This window comes from Otolemur garnettii, unplaced genomic scaffold (genome assembly GCF_000181295.1).
Source record: "Otolemur garnettii isolate 467f Iridium unplaced genomic scaffold, OtoGar3 scaffold00088, whole genome shotgun sequence".
NCBI classification, from domain to species: Eukaryota; Metazoa; Chordata; class Mammalia; order Primates; family Galagidae; genus Otolemur; species Otolemur garnettii.
The window spans coordinates 1,586,532-1,602,353 of record NW_003852483.1 but is presented as its reverse complement, the minus strand read 5'-3'; positions in this window follow the sequence as shown (position 1 = coordinate 1,602,353).

Sequence of the window (15,822 nt, the reverse complement as noted above, 5' to 3'; positions counted from 1 at the left end):
ACCTTCCCTGCACCTGACACCCAGCCCTCCCCTCAGCCTTTCTGTGGGCAGTAGTCCCCTAGGCCTGCCAGGACAACACACCACAGACGGCAGATGTTTGTTCTCTGACTCTCTGCAGGCCAGAAGCCCAGGAGCGAGGTGTGGACAGGGCTGGTCTCTCCCAATGCAAATGGCATCTTCTCCTGGGTGCTCACCCTACTCCAGTACAACCCCATCTTAACTAATTACATCCACAAAGGTCACATTCTGAGGTTCTGGAGACTAGGACTTTTGTGTATGAATTTCGAGGGGAACACAATTCAGCCCCTACACTGTTCTGAAGGACTCTGTCCTGGAATGCACTGGTTCATCGCAGCGGCATTTCTCAGTGGGCTTAGATCATGGCCTTGCTCCCAGCTTCCAGCAGCTTCCAGATGATGGATTGTAGCTGGTTCCCTCTGAAGTGGACCCTGCAGCTGTGTTGTGAGTTCCTGCAGACAACTTCTGAGGACCACAGGGGTACTGGGACAAACCTGGAGCCTCTGGGGGACTTGGTGCATTGTCCTTGCCCTTCTTTTACCCCCAAACACAACACTGGACACTCACCCTCACCCTGGGACACTCCCAGTGGTGTTGATTGTGTCTCCTTGAACAAGTAAAGTCCCAACCTCAGCACCTGTGGATGTGGCCTTATTTGGAAAAAGGGTCTTTCCAGATAACCAACTTAAGGTGACGTCATGGGGTGGGCCCTAATTCAATAGGACTGTGTCATTAAAAGAAGGGGAAATTTGGATACAGAGGCACACACAGGGAGGACACATGTTCACATGAATACGCTGTCTACCAGCCAAGGAGAAGGACCTCAGAAGAAACACAACTTGATCTTGGACTTCCCGCCTCCATCGTTTCTATAGTTCAAGCCACCCAGTCTGTGGTGCTTTGTTACACAGCTGGGGTCCACAGTGAGCAGGGCCAGCTGCCCCACCATGCCTGCTCTGTGCTGCCCACCCAGTTCCCTAGAGGTTAGCACCAGGAGACTCAGAGCAGGGAGACTCTGAGAGGATGGTGAAGGCTCCGGGTCTCACCTCCACTCTTTCCTGTGCCCAAAGGTTAGTTAATACCAAGATATGCCTGCCTCCATGGGGTTTGGGCAGAGCGGAGGCTCAGCGTCTCTCACAACTGTCAGGTGAGGCTGACGGTCCCCACCTGAGCCCATGTTCCCAGGATTTACCAGTGGAGGCGGCAAGGTCAGGTGCTGGATCTGGGCTGTTACCTGGCTGCTGACATTTTCTAAGGCCCCAAGAGGGAGTCCAGGGAGCAGCTGGTTTAAGACCCAGGGCCTGTAGGAGGGAAATGCCCCCAGGGGTTCATGTGGAGAGCAGATGCCTCCAGCTCTGCACCTGGTCCTGTCTAGGGTCCTTTGTAAGAAGAACAGATAAGCTTGAATACACAACTTCCCGGGAAGCTGTGGGAGAGAAACTGGGGCTCAGCACACTGTGGTGGGACTGTCTCACTGCTGCTTAAATGTGTCTTCACATGAACTTGGGTCCCTATCCTCCCCTGGCAAGGATCCCACCTGTAGTCATGAGTCAGGGCCACTGGAGGAGCTCCCAGGAATGAACCCAAAGCTGTTCTGAGGCCTGGAAGGGGGAGGTCTGGGTTCGCAGCATCCTGAGTTGGTCCCAGGGAATTTAAGCACCTTGCAGCACCATGTCATAGTCTGGAGCTTCCGAGGGAGGCCAGAGTGGGGACAGGGTGCTCGTGATGAAGATAGGCTTGGCCAGGTGTATATAGGTGACAGATGTGCACATGTCACCCACTAGAGAAGATTCTGCTGGGCCACATTAGCTCCAGAGCTCCCCCCACCCCCGACAAGCCTGGGAGACATAGATCCCAGGGGCCCTCCCTGACACTCACTGGCCCTGTACCCTCCCTCAGAGTCTGCCACGAACCTCTTTCCAGCCTTTTGGGGCGAGCCCAGTGCTGCCAAACCCACTGCACTGCAGTGAGCATGTACTGTAGCTATTGCCGGACTGTCCCCAGGACACCACCATCAGACCCTGAGAGCACCTGACCCTCCTGCTCCCTCTAGCACTTGGGGTCTACCTGAGGCCTGAGAGAGAAGAAAGCTCTCTATCTCCACAGACCCCCAGGCCTGTGGGGTCAGCATCACAGGCAGCGGACAGGGGAGGATAGCACAGCCTTGCCCAGCGCACATGGTATAGAAGTTGAATGGTGGTGGCCAGGACTGGCTGTCCCTGTGCCCCAATCCTGGGAGCAGCCGTGGTGCTCCAGTGGTGGAGACTGAACTCAGAACCAAGGGTCTGGGCTGCCTCTGCCACTCCCACCTGTGTGACACCCACCTTGTCCCTGTCTACAGACTGTGGGGTGTGCTGCCCACGTGTGCAGCTGGGCCCTGGTCATCATCACCCCTGCACGTCTGGCCAGGTCCCTGCAGCATGGGCGAGAGAACCCCAGGTCTACAGACGGTCCCGTCTCTCTGCTGCACAGGGGTACTGGGCTGAAAAGCACTGCCTGTGAGAAATACCCAAATTCAGAGAATAAGGTTGGCCAAGCTCAGGCATGGCTTAATTCACTAAGTACTCTACTGGCCACTTTCAGCCCAGTTGGTCTGGCAAAACAGGTGCCCCTTCCCATCAGAACCCCCTTTTCTCCCCAACCCCTGCCTCTGGTCTGTGTGGGCTCCCAGGTAACCACCATCAGCCAGAGATTTGGGGTCTTCTATGGTGCCCAGCTTCTTAGCAGCAGTGTTGACAACCTAGACACCTCCTTCATAGCCACACTCCTCTGTAGCTGGGGCAGCAGGAATGGCAGGCAGGGCTGCGGTAGGTGCCTGGCTGTCAGCTGGACAGGGGTAGGACAGGGGCTCTCCTAGAAGCCAAATTCCTTCCTCTGTCTCCTCAGAATCTGCCCCAGCCCCATGGACTCCACAGGATTTTCAGGGACAGGACCACCCATAGACATGGAGTCACCCACATGGAGACATGCAGCCAGGCTGGGACACCAGGGAGGCCAGGCCAGTTCTAGACCAGGCCCTGATGCTGCCCCTACTATCCACTGAGTAAGCCTGTGGTCCCTGTGGACACAACACCTGATATAAGACTACTCCTGGCTGCCCCTCGCTGTTCAGAGCACCCCCAGTGTGGGCAGTTCCAATCCCAGAGCTGCTCCCAGCATGCAAGCCCCAGGGATAGAGCTGCCTCTGTTCTCAAGTACCACCTGTCAATGTCACCTGGCGCATCCTTAATCACCCTTCCTTAAAGAGACAGAGGGATCCTTGGGTACTGGGGGAGGGGGTTATATGTGGGGGTTTTCCAAATTCTGGGATTCAGCTCTGTGTGTGTGAGAGAGAGAGAGAGAGAAAGAGAGAGAGAGAACCTGAAACAAAGAAAGACAGAGACAGAGGGAGGGACAGATGGAAAAACAGAGAAAGGGAAAAAGGGAGAGAGGAACGGACAGAGAAGAGGGGCGAGAGGACAAAGAAGAGAAGAAGGAAGGACGAGTCACACCTGGCTTCCTACGCTCTGGAGACTAGAGTCGGGGATATTTCACCCCAGCGTAGGAGGGGCCGACGTGCACTGATGTGGAGCGCCTGCCCCAAAGCCCCCCACCTGTGAGAGCCCCATGCCTATGGGGTTGCCAGGGCCTTCTCGCACCCTCTGTGGGGCCCAGGGAAAGCCCCCTGGTCTCCAGCCCTGTTTACCCAGGTAGTGGGGCACCTGGGATCTGGGGGAGGAGCTAGCAGGTGTGTCTCCTGAGCCTCCACAGCAGGTCCTAGCTGACCACTGCCCCCAGTGCCCTCCCGCTGGCCACACTCCTGTCCACCAGCCATGTCACAAGCATTTAGGAATTTCTACAGGCCAAGCTCTGGGTCCCTGGAGTGTGGGGTGACAGCCAATTGAGAAGGTCTGCTGCATGTCCCTCCGAAGTCACTGCATGGCTGCCCAGTAGTCAAGTGGAGGCCTGGTCCCTCTGCGACCTATATAGTGACCAGTGATGGCTGTGGCCCCAGATGGCTTCCCGCCCCGAATCCCCATCTCCTGCAGCCCCAGACAAGAGGGGACCACCACCAGGAATATTCCAGCCTGGGCCTGCCTGCAGGACTACTTTGGCACTGGTGGGGCTGTCCTCAGGGTGGTACTGCCACTGTGCTGAGCTCCCTCTCCCTCAGGGGTTCATTTCTTTGGCTTGAGAATTAAAGCTGACTTGCCAATTTTGAAAAGCAAACATTGCCAGGAGGCAGGAGGGGAGGAAAGAGGAGGTAAAAGTCAAGGAGGAAGAAGGCCACGACAGTGAGGCCCAAGCACAGGGTGGGTGAGTCTGGCCATAGCGCTGTGCTCCATGGCAGGAAGGAAGCGGCTTGCGGTGTCCGGTGTCCCCACATGGGGACAGCTGGGCTGCAGGACCCCCGTGCGCCCACTGGGTGGCAGCAGACGCCCGGCCTGCGGGCCCTGGGGACGCGGCGGGGAGAGGCGGTCGGTTCTCCCTGTTTCTACAGGAGTGGAAAACACCGGCTGGTGCGCTGGTGGGAATCATGTTTCAACAGGCACGGAAACACTGTATTAAGTGATTTATATTCAAAGTAAGTGATCTAAATATCGGCAGAAGACGGCTGCCTTCAGGGAAGCGATTTCTAATCTTTGAAATCAGGTGTTGGCCAGTAAAGGCATGGGAATGAGTTTATTTCCTCTGGTTAAAGATCTGCGTGGCGTGTGTTCATTTCTGTTGGTTTGATATTGAAATGTCGTGACTGAGGTCTTTGGTCATGAAAAGTGGGTAGTAGGATGTTTTAGTGCAGGAGACCTCTCATCCAGACTGTTAGTCTCCAGCCTGGAATCCTCCGACTTTGGGGGACAGAAGGACTGGTCAGAGCCCCTCAGAGAATTTCTGCCAGATCGCAGGGGCCTCAGGTTCTTCATCTGGAGCCTGGAGAGTGCAGGCTTTTGATTAAGGGATGTGTGAAAACAAAGGAATGAATTTATGTATTACTCAGTCTGCTTTAGGGGATTCAACCCTACAAAATACAGGGTCCAGAAAAAGAACAAAAAGAATCCCAGGTCTAACTCAAACTCTGCTTCCCAGGTGATGTAGAGTAAAACAGGTGTAGACTAAGACAGTGGGTCCCATCATCACTTGGTCTGAGCTCTGTTCCCCTCGTGCCAGGGCTTTCCAGCACCTTCCCAGGGGGCTGGCCGGCCACCAGCCGTTCCGAGGATGTCATCCTATAAGGATAGCTTGTGTCTTTTGTTGATTTCTAAATGTAAGCAAAAGGCAAGAATGAGTCACTTCCTTGACACAGCAAAATAACTGTCAGAAACGTCGAGAAGAGTGACTGGCGGTCCTTCTCAGCCGGCTGGTGAGAAGATGCGTATTTCTCCATATCTGTTCTCTCACGTCCTTTCAGTTCATGGGCAATAAGGCCAAGAACAGGACCGAACAGAGCTTAGGGGGTTATAAGGGCACATCACGGGGAAGACTGAAGCCTTTTTCAAAGTTTCAGATAACCTGCTTCCTGTGGTTCCCCTGAGAAATGTCCCACCATGCCCAAGGAAGCTCAGCTGGGAAGGTAAGCTACCCACTCTGAATCAGCACCTGATGTGTGAAGCTATTCCCACCAGCTAGAAGTTGCGGGCCTAAGAATCACAGGGTGGAAATGGTGTGGGACCATCACCATCCCCTCTAGTGAGCCACTAGCAAAATTCTTCTTGTTCTTGTGACTCTGTGCTCCTCTGGCCCAGAGTCTCAGCCCTAGGGGTACAGCAGTGCTTCTACCCAGAGGTACGGCAATGACTCTGTAACTTCCACAACTTCCCGGGGAAGTCAAGGCTGCCATCTGGTCACTATGGGCTCCTCATGTTTCTGAGTCAACAAGCTAAGGAGGGGTGATGTTGGCTGGGGTGATGTTGGGGCAGTTGATCCAATCCTCAAGGGAAAATGGCTGCTGCTCCACCACCAGAAGTAGGAAAGAGCTGTCTGGAAAATGAGATCCTTTAGCCAGGTGTCCTCAAATACGCCCGGGCACATGCAGCCTGCCTAGGACATTTATCTGGCCCACATGGTGTTTTTGCCACTGTTGTCTGTCCTGCTTAGCAACCAACTTGTCCTGGGGCCGCAGTCCGGCCCTCCAACGGTCTGAGGGACAGTGAACTGGCCCCCTGTTTAAAATGTTTGAGGACCCCTGATAGGCTGTCTTTTAGTATGGCCATGCCTTGTGATGCTATGATTAAGCTCAAAAGAAAGGGACAACCAGAAATCTAGACCCTTCAGGAATGAAGGTAAAAATCCATCACGAACCAAAGTGCTTGCTGAGGGCAAAGGGAATACAAAATGGGTAGTGGAATTAGGTTGTTATAAATGGCAGCTGTTACCAGGACTGTGATCACCATGAGTACTTCCTCTCTATTTTGTTATGTTTGTGTGTATTCATACAGAAAGTAATCGAATGCCTTTGTCTTCTTACTTATTCCATTATCATGTAACATACAATGCATTGACTTTATTTCAGAATTTTGGTATTGGAGAATCTACATCACAGTATTTAAGTGATAGGATACCAAGAAGAAGGGTAAACATCCCTCAGGGACTTTGCCTTCTTGTGGGAAATCAATTAGTGAGTTTTGGTTGTTTGCAGGATAGATGCACCATGTTGGGTAGAATTATGACCCTGCTATTGTCTTTATTTGAAGATTAAATATGTTGTAAGAAGATGCACATGGGTGTCAAGCAGACGAAGGGTGGACTTATGATGATTCATTGTATGTGTTAACTTGACTGGGATAAGAGATGCCCAGATAGCTGGTAGAATATCATTTCTGCATGTCTGTGAGGGTGTTTCAGGGAAGACATTAGCTTGAAGTTGGTAAACTGTGTGAAGATGGACTGGTACCATCAATCTGTTGAGGGCAACGTAGGTGAATCTGCTGTCTCTACCTGGGCTGGGACATCCATCCTCTCCTGCCCTTGGTGCTCCTGGTCTCAGGCCTGTGGAATCAAACTGAGTCACCACACCTGTTCTCCTGACTGTACAGCTCATGGTAAGCCAGGGGACTTTTTGGCCTCCACAATCACATCACCCCAGGCCTGTAGTAGAGCTCCTCACATATCTACATACCTCCCCTTGGCTCTGCTTGTCTGGAAAATCCTGAGTAACACACCTTGTCTATTTGCTGGAGATGAGAAAACACATCCCTCTAGATCTGCAGGGTTCCTCATGATTCATAGAGATCCCAGAGCAACTGGAAAATTAAACAAATTTAGTGAAACAAAAATTAATTATTTTGCAGCTAAAGCAGCATTGGGTAATTAGGGCTTTCATCAGTTTTCATCCTGATGTAGATATCACCAGACACCCTGCAACACTCGTTAGGGCCCAGTTGTTAAAGGAGAACAGGATGGGGTGGGGAGGGAAGTGCATTAGACCGTCATTACCGGAAGGTGGACTGTGCCCTTGGGTTCCAGAATACCTCACTGAGGTGCTTTTAAAAATGCTTTTCTTCACTATCTGTGTGACCTTGAGCAAGTTTCATAAAGTCTTGAACCTTGGTGTCTTCCTCTGTACAAGAAGATGATGATATTAACAATACTGACTTTCCATGGATTTGCACATCATTTCAGCTCCATGAGCAATAACAAAATTAGAAACCACTGTTTTCCCATGGCCATCCTCAAGAGGTGTGGACTCTTACTTGACATAAGCACTATGTATGTTCTTTAGAAATACCTGGGCTCTATAGAGCCAAGGGACCAAGACACATGAGAGTGGGAGTGGCCAGATGGCCCTACCCCTGAATGAGCACTTAAGCCTGGTCTACTAAAACCTCTTGGCCCCACTTGCTGCCAGCAAAATGTAGGGCACAGGGTCTGTGCACACAGCTCAGCTTGGGAATGAAAGGCACAGAATTGTTCTAGGATCGAAACTCTTGCCTTTCTAACCCAGCGGAACTTCTGAAGGTTAAATATCCCTGTGTGAAGGGGTCCCATGCAGGGGCAACAGTGGGATCTCAGAGCTGACTTTTAAAATGTCCCTGAACCATCCCTATGCTGCAGATCAAACGTTGCTAAAGGACTTACTCCAGCCATATTTTGTGTTGATTATGGATAGGGACTTGCCGTTATAGAACAAAACAACCAAGGGCAGAAACCTAAGGCTAGGAGGTTGGGTGAGGAGAGGAAAAATAATGTACAATGGAATCTCCAAGTCCCGTCATCAGAGGCAACAGCTCTATGCAGACTGCTCTGAGCCACCAGCACCCCTGGCACTGGGCCTGATCAGCCCTGCCCCACCCTCTGACCACCTGTCCGGTGGTGGCCCTGGGTTCCAGGAGTTCTGCAGCCCAGCCCAGAGGTCCTATGGATGGAGACCCAGGGAACACCTGGGCTGCATGAATGTCCCCGCTGCCCTAGCCCTCATACTTGTACGTCCTGCCATGGAGCCTGCTCCAGACTTGCCCCTGCCCAGAGTGGCTAAGAACCTCCTGCTCTCCTCAGGCAGGGGCAGGGCTAGGGTGAGACAAGGAGCTGGCTGGAAGGCAATTCGAGGATGCTCACTGTCTGGGCCCTGCCGTGGTGATCCACACCAGCCACACGCCCACTACAGAGGAAGTGTGTTGGGAAGGAAACCGTCGAACTGACATGGTGGGTTTTCAGCCCCAGCCACCGTTGACCTGCCAGCTGAGCCTCCGCCTGCCCCTCAATCGCTACAGCCTCTGCTACTTTCTTGCATCCGTTTTTTCCAGAATGTTCCGCATAGCAGAAAAGAAAATGTTCCATGGTTGAATACCTATAGGAACCCCTGTGGATTACATTCCCCCCCCCTTGGAGACCCAGAAGACCTCGGGGTACAGTGCACAGACCTATTTTTGCTCATTACACCCTGTGGCTGTGCCACACACCCTCTTGAGCCAGGGCTCACCGTGGGTCTGATGGGGACGTCCTCTCGGCCACGCTGTTCTAGCCAGTCCTTCCTGGGGCCTCTGTCTCCATGTTCCCTCAGCTCCCACAGGCCCCATAATGCCACATCCCTGCTGCTTTAAGGCTGTGGAGAAAGGCAGCAGGTCCCCCACTCCTGTCCTGCCTCTCACACAATGCCCAGAGCGGCACCAGGTAGCCCTGGGGGGGACCTCACTAGCACTGCCCCCGGTGGACTTTTCAAGCGCTTTTCTCTGTGTGTCTGCTCAGGATGGCTCTGGCTAGATGTGCTCATTAGTGCCCCTGCCACAGTGACCAAGAAGGACAGAAGGACAGACTTCCCTCCCTGTGCCTATGGCTCAGATGCTGGCAGGTGTTCTCTTGGCCAAAAAGAATTATTTGGGTGATTTTTCTGTATTTGAAGAGCTAAAGGAAAAATTTCTGTTTTTGTGTGTCCACGTGTGTCTATGTATTTGTCTGCGTGTGTATATGTGTCTGTCTGGATATGTTTCTGAGTGTGTGTGTATATTTATGTGTGTGCGTGTCTGTGTGACTGTGTCTGTGTGTGTCTGTATATATACGTGTCTGTGTGACTGTGTCTATATGTCTGTATGTATGTTTGTGTGGGTGTATATGTGTCCATATGTGTGTCGGTATGTTTCTGCACACAAAGCTGGTCCTGCCTGTCCAAGTACAGGGGAAACCTAAGTCTCCCAGGCAGCCCAGCTCACCGGCCCCCTCCAACACCCTGGGCCTCCTTCCAGCCATGGAGCCCAGGCCCCAGAGCAGTGGGGCACAGGACACCATGTTCCAGCACGTCCTCGCACACTGCAGCCCCCTGTCCTGAGGCGACACCAGTTGAACTGCGTCTCTGCACGTCCCAGGACCTGGCCTGGCTCCAGGCCCAGCCCTGCCAGCTCTGTGCTGACATCTCCCAGGAGACACCCCAGGATTTCACAACTAGCCTGTGTGCCCAGCCCATTTGATCCCAGGCCGCTGCCTCCCCTACACCTTCCTTTGGTTTCCAGACCTGATAAAGACACTGCCTAGGCTGGCTCAGAAGCCCCGGTCAGCCCCAGTCTGGACAGCCCCTTCCCAGCTCCACAAAGTAACTCTTCCTTCTCTCTGGAAACTCTTCTTTACCTTCAAAGTTCCCAAACAAGCCTTTGAAAAATCTCTTCTGCCATGACTTTGGTGAGCCCTTTTAAATAGGACAGGCTATCTGATTTGTAGAACCCAGAGCAAGATTAAAATGTGGGACTTCCTTCAAAAGGCAGGAAACAGTGTAATAATACTAAACTACAAAGCTTTTTCCTTTCTTCCACAGTTTTTTTTCCTTGACTTGCTATGGTGTCTTTCATTTGTTATTTAATGCCCCAAGTACAGTTAAAATTTTAGATTATTAGCACGACTTTTAGCCATTTGTACAATGCTAGTTTTAAATGCCAATACAAGGGTGTTTAGCTCATATAAGGAATCACTGAAATTGCCGTTTGTACTGTGTAGTTCCCACGTTCATGTGCATTTCATCCTTACCAGGGTGGTGGAAACGGTGCACTAACCTCTCTTAGTCATGTCCGTGTCGCCTCATGCACACCCTGGGCCGACTGACTAAGGAGGTGTTGAAGAAAGGGGGGATGTACCGTCCTCCCCTTTCTTCCCAGGACAACATTCTCAGAGCACATGTGTGGCTAGCAGGGCAGCAGCACAGGCGCGAGGGGCACAGTAGGGGCCTTGGTTGTCCTGGGTGTCAGGTCATTGCCTTTTTCTGCATTTGAAGCAAGTTCTGCTGCACAGAGATGGCGTTCGGCTTCTCAGGACCATCGTCGCTGCTTGGGGTACGTGCATGCTTGGCCTGTCCCCACCTACAGTGTCACTAGCTCCACACCCCACAAGCCCACCACAATTCTTTGATAATGGGCCTTGGGAATGCAAATGGGGCAGCAGGGAATAGGGGCACACAGATAGTTTGTGTCCCCTCTACACATGTGTGTGGTCCCTGGCCCCGTAGGACTTCATGTACATAACATCAGGACAAAGATCAAATTATGAAGAATTTCAAGATGGCAACAGTGGAGAACCAAACCAGCATGCACTCAGGGCCCACACTACTGCACAGCCCACGTGCCCGGTACACTAGCCCTGCTTTTGAACTGAACAGGTTCAATCAATTTTCTTCAAATTGAACAGGTTTCAATCAATTTTCTTCTCTTATTATTAGATTATCTCCTCCCTGGAGTCTTCTCACTTCTCTCCTCCAGAACCCCCTCATGTGTTGAATTTCCCTCTCACTTTAATCCCTTGTTCTTCTGAACCCTATGATCTTTCACGGATTCATTCTTTCGTCATGTCTGTTTTGCTCTTAAGCCTATAGGTTTCAGTAACAACCATCTCTTGAATTTCACAGTTTTATCGTTCTTTCTCATAACCTCTCTCCTTGTTTTATAGGTATTCCCTGATCTCCTCAAATATATTGAACATAATTGCCTCTAAAACTTTAAACAGCTGTCTTAGCTGTTTCCTTGAGTAGGGAGAGTCCAAATCGCTTGAACGTTTGCATGCTCCTGGCTGGTCTTTCTGTGTGGGAATCCCTACCAGGCATATTTCTCTCTGGCCCATTAAAATAAGGGCTTCAGGTAGATCAGAAGGCTTTTAATTCTTTGTAGCATTGGTAAACGTGAAATGAAAAGTTTGGGTTGGGGGAGTACAGTGTGGAAATCAAGATGGAGTGACAGTTATTGAAGCAGAGGAAGCCCCCACCCTGGAGATGCCCATCTGGGCCCCTGGAGTCCCTGGACCCTCCCATAAGATGGGACCTTGCCCTGTGGTCATGAGCTGCGTGGTCCCAGGTCCTTGCGGCCCTCACAGCAACAGTTAATGAAGAAGGCGATCCACACACACGTTTCGGCCCCCTGTATGGTATCATCCCTTGTGGGGACATCCAGATTTGAACTTCTGTGAAATCTCTTCCTAAATACTTATTTTGGCAAGGTTCTAGAAATGGAAGTGTCCTCATGGCCGATAGACTCGCAGAGACTGACTCACCACCATGCTCTCCGATGGGAACAGAACTCCCATTAGTGGTTGCCAGATAAGTCTGGAAAAAGAAAGCTACAAATAAAAATGGTGATGCAAGTCAAAGGGAGGACAGAATTGCATTTCTTTTATTTAAGTGGACCTGATTTCAAAAGAATCATTTCCAGAAAAGACTGGGCTAAGCGCCAATCCTGGCCTCCATGTACAACATAAAAGTAGATGCTGTAACTCAGTGAAGTTGCGGCCTTGTATCATCAAAAAGAAGAAATGCATTTTCTGTTAGACCCCAAAGCTGCTTTTTTCCTACCACCACGCAGAGCAAACACCAGGTGGGCAGACGGCTTTGTGGACGTGCCATCCAGTTTCTGATCCTGAAATAGGTCAAAGCACCAACGTGAAAATACCTGTTGTTTTTAAAATAGGTCTTGGTGTGTGTTTTTCCCTAAAGTGCACTTGAGATTCAGCAAAGAAATGAGGAAGTGAAAGTTTTGAATTGGTTTGTCCTTTTTTATCTAGGGAGGATTTTTTTTTTTTCTTTAAGTTTCTGAGAGGTAAATTGAACATCTTCCTCAGGAGAGGTCACTTTTGCATGAATCAAATTAAAAATAATGATTTTTTAAATGCTGGATTATAATTTAAAACGTTTCCAAGCTTGGAGCCTGCCTGTTTGTTTGGCTTGGTAAGGTCCCTCCTGAGCTTCCTGAGGTCTCTGCTTCTAGAACCTGGGACAAAGGGCTGCCTTCATGGGCCCACTTCTCTATATTCTGAGTTCTTTGTCCTTCTGAGGAATTCTGGAAGAATCCCTGGGTGCCCCACTTCAAATGCCGACATGCTCTTGGGGGTGCCCATTGTTCTGGATAATCTGCGGTCTGAATGTTGAAAGCTACCAGGTACCTGCCACTTAATGCTGAAAGCACTTTTTGTTGTGCCTTCTGTTGCTAACGTGGAAGCCGTGCCACCACAGTGGAGCAGCCCTCAGTGACCCCGTCCCAGGGTGTGCAGGCCAGGGTTGGTGGCCTGGCCCTTCTGTCCCAGAGTGTGACATTCACAGCCCCCAGGAGAAGGACAGGGCACCAGAGCACAGGGCAGAGGGAAGCGCTGCCAGCCCAGGGCAGCGGGCAGTGGTGTCTGAAGACGGCTCTGCCTTTGTAAGGCCCACGTGGATGTTTCTGTCTGTCTGCCCCATAGCAGAATCACCCTCGTTCTATTATTATTGTAAAATTGAAGATACACCTACACGTATATGCACACACACAAATATGGCACATTTCCTACATGTGCAGTTTATTTAATTTTCACAAAGGACCTTGTGTCCAGCCCAGGAACAAAAGCAGAGGGGCCATCAGCACTACTAGAAGAAGCCACTGCATGTCCTTTCCTGGCCACAGCCCTCGTCGTCCCAACTTCTGATGGCGTAGCCCAGTCCACTGGAGCTTGTACTTCGGATGCGTAGAGCCCCGTGCGTGGTAGGGTAAAGCAGGGTTTGGTTAGACACTCACTGCTCCTCCTGGCTAGTGGGTATGAGGCTCACAGGCTTTAAAGGGCATTTTCAGGTTAAAACACCTGCTATTGTCCAAATGATTTAAGGAACAGAGGAGGGGGAGGCGATGGAGGAAAAGAGATAATTGGTCAAAGATACCAAGTTTCAGTTAGACAGGAGGATCTGTTGGACAGCAGGGTAACAACAGTTGTTAATAAAGTATCACATATTTCAAAATCTCTTTTAAAGAGCACATTTTAAACGTTCTTACCACAAAGAAAAACACAATAATAAGTGAGGTGACAGATATGTCAATCGGCTTGACGGAATCAGTCCGCAGCACACACATATTGAAACATCACACTGTACTCCACAAATACATGTCATTTTTGTCAGTTAATAATGAAATGTTTTAAAAGAGAGTCAGAACAAAAATCCCACCCAAATTTTTCTGCAAAAAAAAGTAAGGAGAAAAAACAAGCAAACCAAGCCTAGCTTCACAAAATGTGAAGTTTATCGGCTTTATCCAGATAGCACAGGAGGGGAATAAAAAGTCATTTGAGTTTCCGGGATTAATTGCCCATTTTCTCTCAGGGCAGGCAGTGTCAATGGAGCTTGGGAAGATCTTAAAATGTAGATGGCCGATGATGCTTGGAAACCTGCTCATCAGTCCCCACCAGAGGTTTACTGAGAGATCGTACTGGGGAGAGGGTGGGGGGTTGTCGCTAGGACAGGGGAGGGGCACAGAGGCCCCATTCTCACACTGGGGGCTGGCTTCCCTGTAGGGGTCATAAGGTGGTGCAGACTCACCCCTGGGTCAACAGCAACATCAGGGCCAAGCCAAGAATGGTTCCCTCTGAGTCCAGAGCTTGTAAGGTGGCTCACCGCTGAGGCCGGCCCTTGCTAAGGTAGGTGGTCCAGGCCTTGCGGCTGCCTGGGTGTCCTCTGCCCTGCGCCTGTCTCTTCCAGACTCTGTCACTGGTTCTTCCCACAACTGCGTAATGTTGCCTTTTTTCTCCACTGACCTCTAGCTAAGGTATCAAACAACTGACAGAAGATAGGTGTTTTCAGTTTAAGGGGGGGGGAGAGTGTTTTTATTTATTTATTTTTCTGATTTCCAAGCCAGCGCAGACATCTAAGGAAAGGTGACGGTGTTGCAGAAGGATTTGGAAACCTATTTTCCGCTAAGCCTAACGAATTGAAAGCAGCAAAAGGGATACCAGCTACATAAGAACCGAAGAAGGGTCTAAACACCTACCAGATAAGAACAGAAGAATCTGAGAAACACTCGAGTTCTCTCCATGAAAGCTCAGCAAGGGAGGGAAGGAATGGGACAAAAGTCTAAGCCCTTGGGGGGAAGGAGGGATCAGATAGAGAAGCACCTCCTCCCTGACGTGGTGCCCCCGTAGGGACTAGTCACAGGTGGGGAACCTGCCCACGATGCCCAATACTGTTGGTCCTGACTAGTGAAAGGAAGCGAGATGACCTCCCAGACTTTAGTTTCTCTACATATGAACAAGATTTGACCTTAAGAAAGAGAAAAAGTAAATAAGAAGAATGAGGAGGGCGCAGGGTTGGATTGCACATTTGAAAGTCCCTTCCCACGCCGCAGACTTGGATGCAGCCCAGCCTCTTGCAGGAAGAGGATGTTTTCTCTTGTAGCCCTCTGCCTGTCAGATGTGTTCTCAGGGAGGTTGGCTGCAAGAGGAAGAATTTTCCAAAGAAGAAGGAGCCTGCGTGCAGCCTTGGGCTTCCAGAGGCAATAGTATAAAGTCAAAACTCTCAGGCTGCAGAAGAGCATTTCACGATGAAAAATAATAATTTAAAAGGTTTGAAGGCGCAAAGGCAAATGAGCAGGTCTTAAAGTGATCTATGAGTGGCAGACGGAAGAGAAGGAGAACTGGTCCACCCAAGGCTGGGGTGAGTGGGGAGAAGAACTGTCTGAGTGTTGAGTCATAGGGCCAGAGGCAGGAAGCTGATGGGCCCCAGTGGACATGAAGGAACCAGGCTGTGAGTGTCCACAGCAGTGCCACCAGCCTTGCAGAAGGCCAGGCTATGCCTGCTAAGATCTGTCTCCCTCCAGTGCCCAGAGTACCATCTGTGCAGAGGAGTCACCTTCACACTCTCTGGCTACTGACCAGGCAAGGTCCCCATGTTCCACCTCAGCTGTCTCACTGGGGTGTCTGAGGGCCATCCTCAGCTTTCCTCAATAACTAGTGTGGCCCAGAATGCTCTTAAGACCCCAGAACAAAGGACGAGGCCCAGACATACACCCAGAGGTCACAGCTGTGAATGGAGAGGAAGGTCTCATGATGATTCAATTTATGCATCATCTTGGCTGGGCCAAAACACTCTGAGAGCTGATAAAATATTATTTCTGGGTGTGCCTGTGCGGTGTC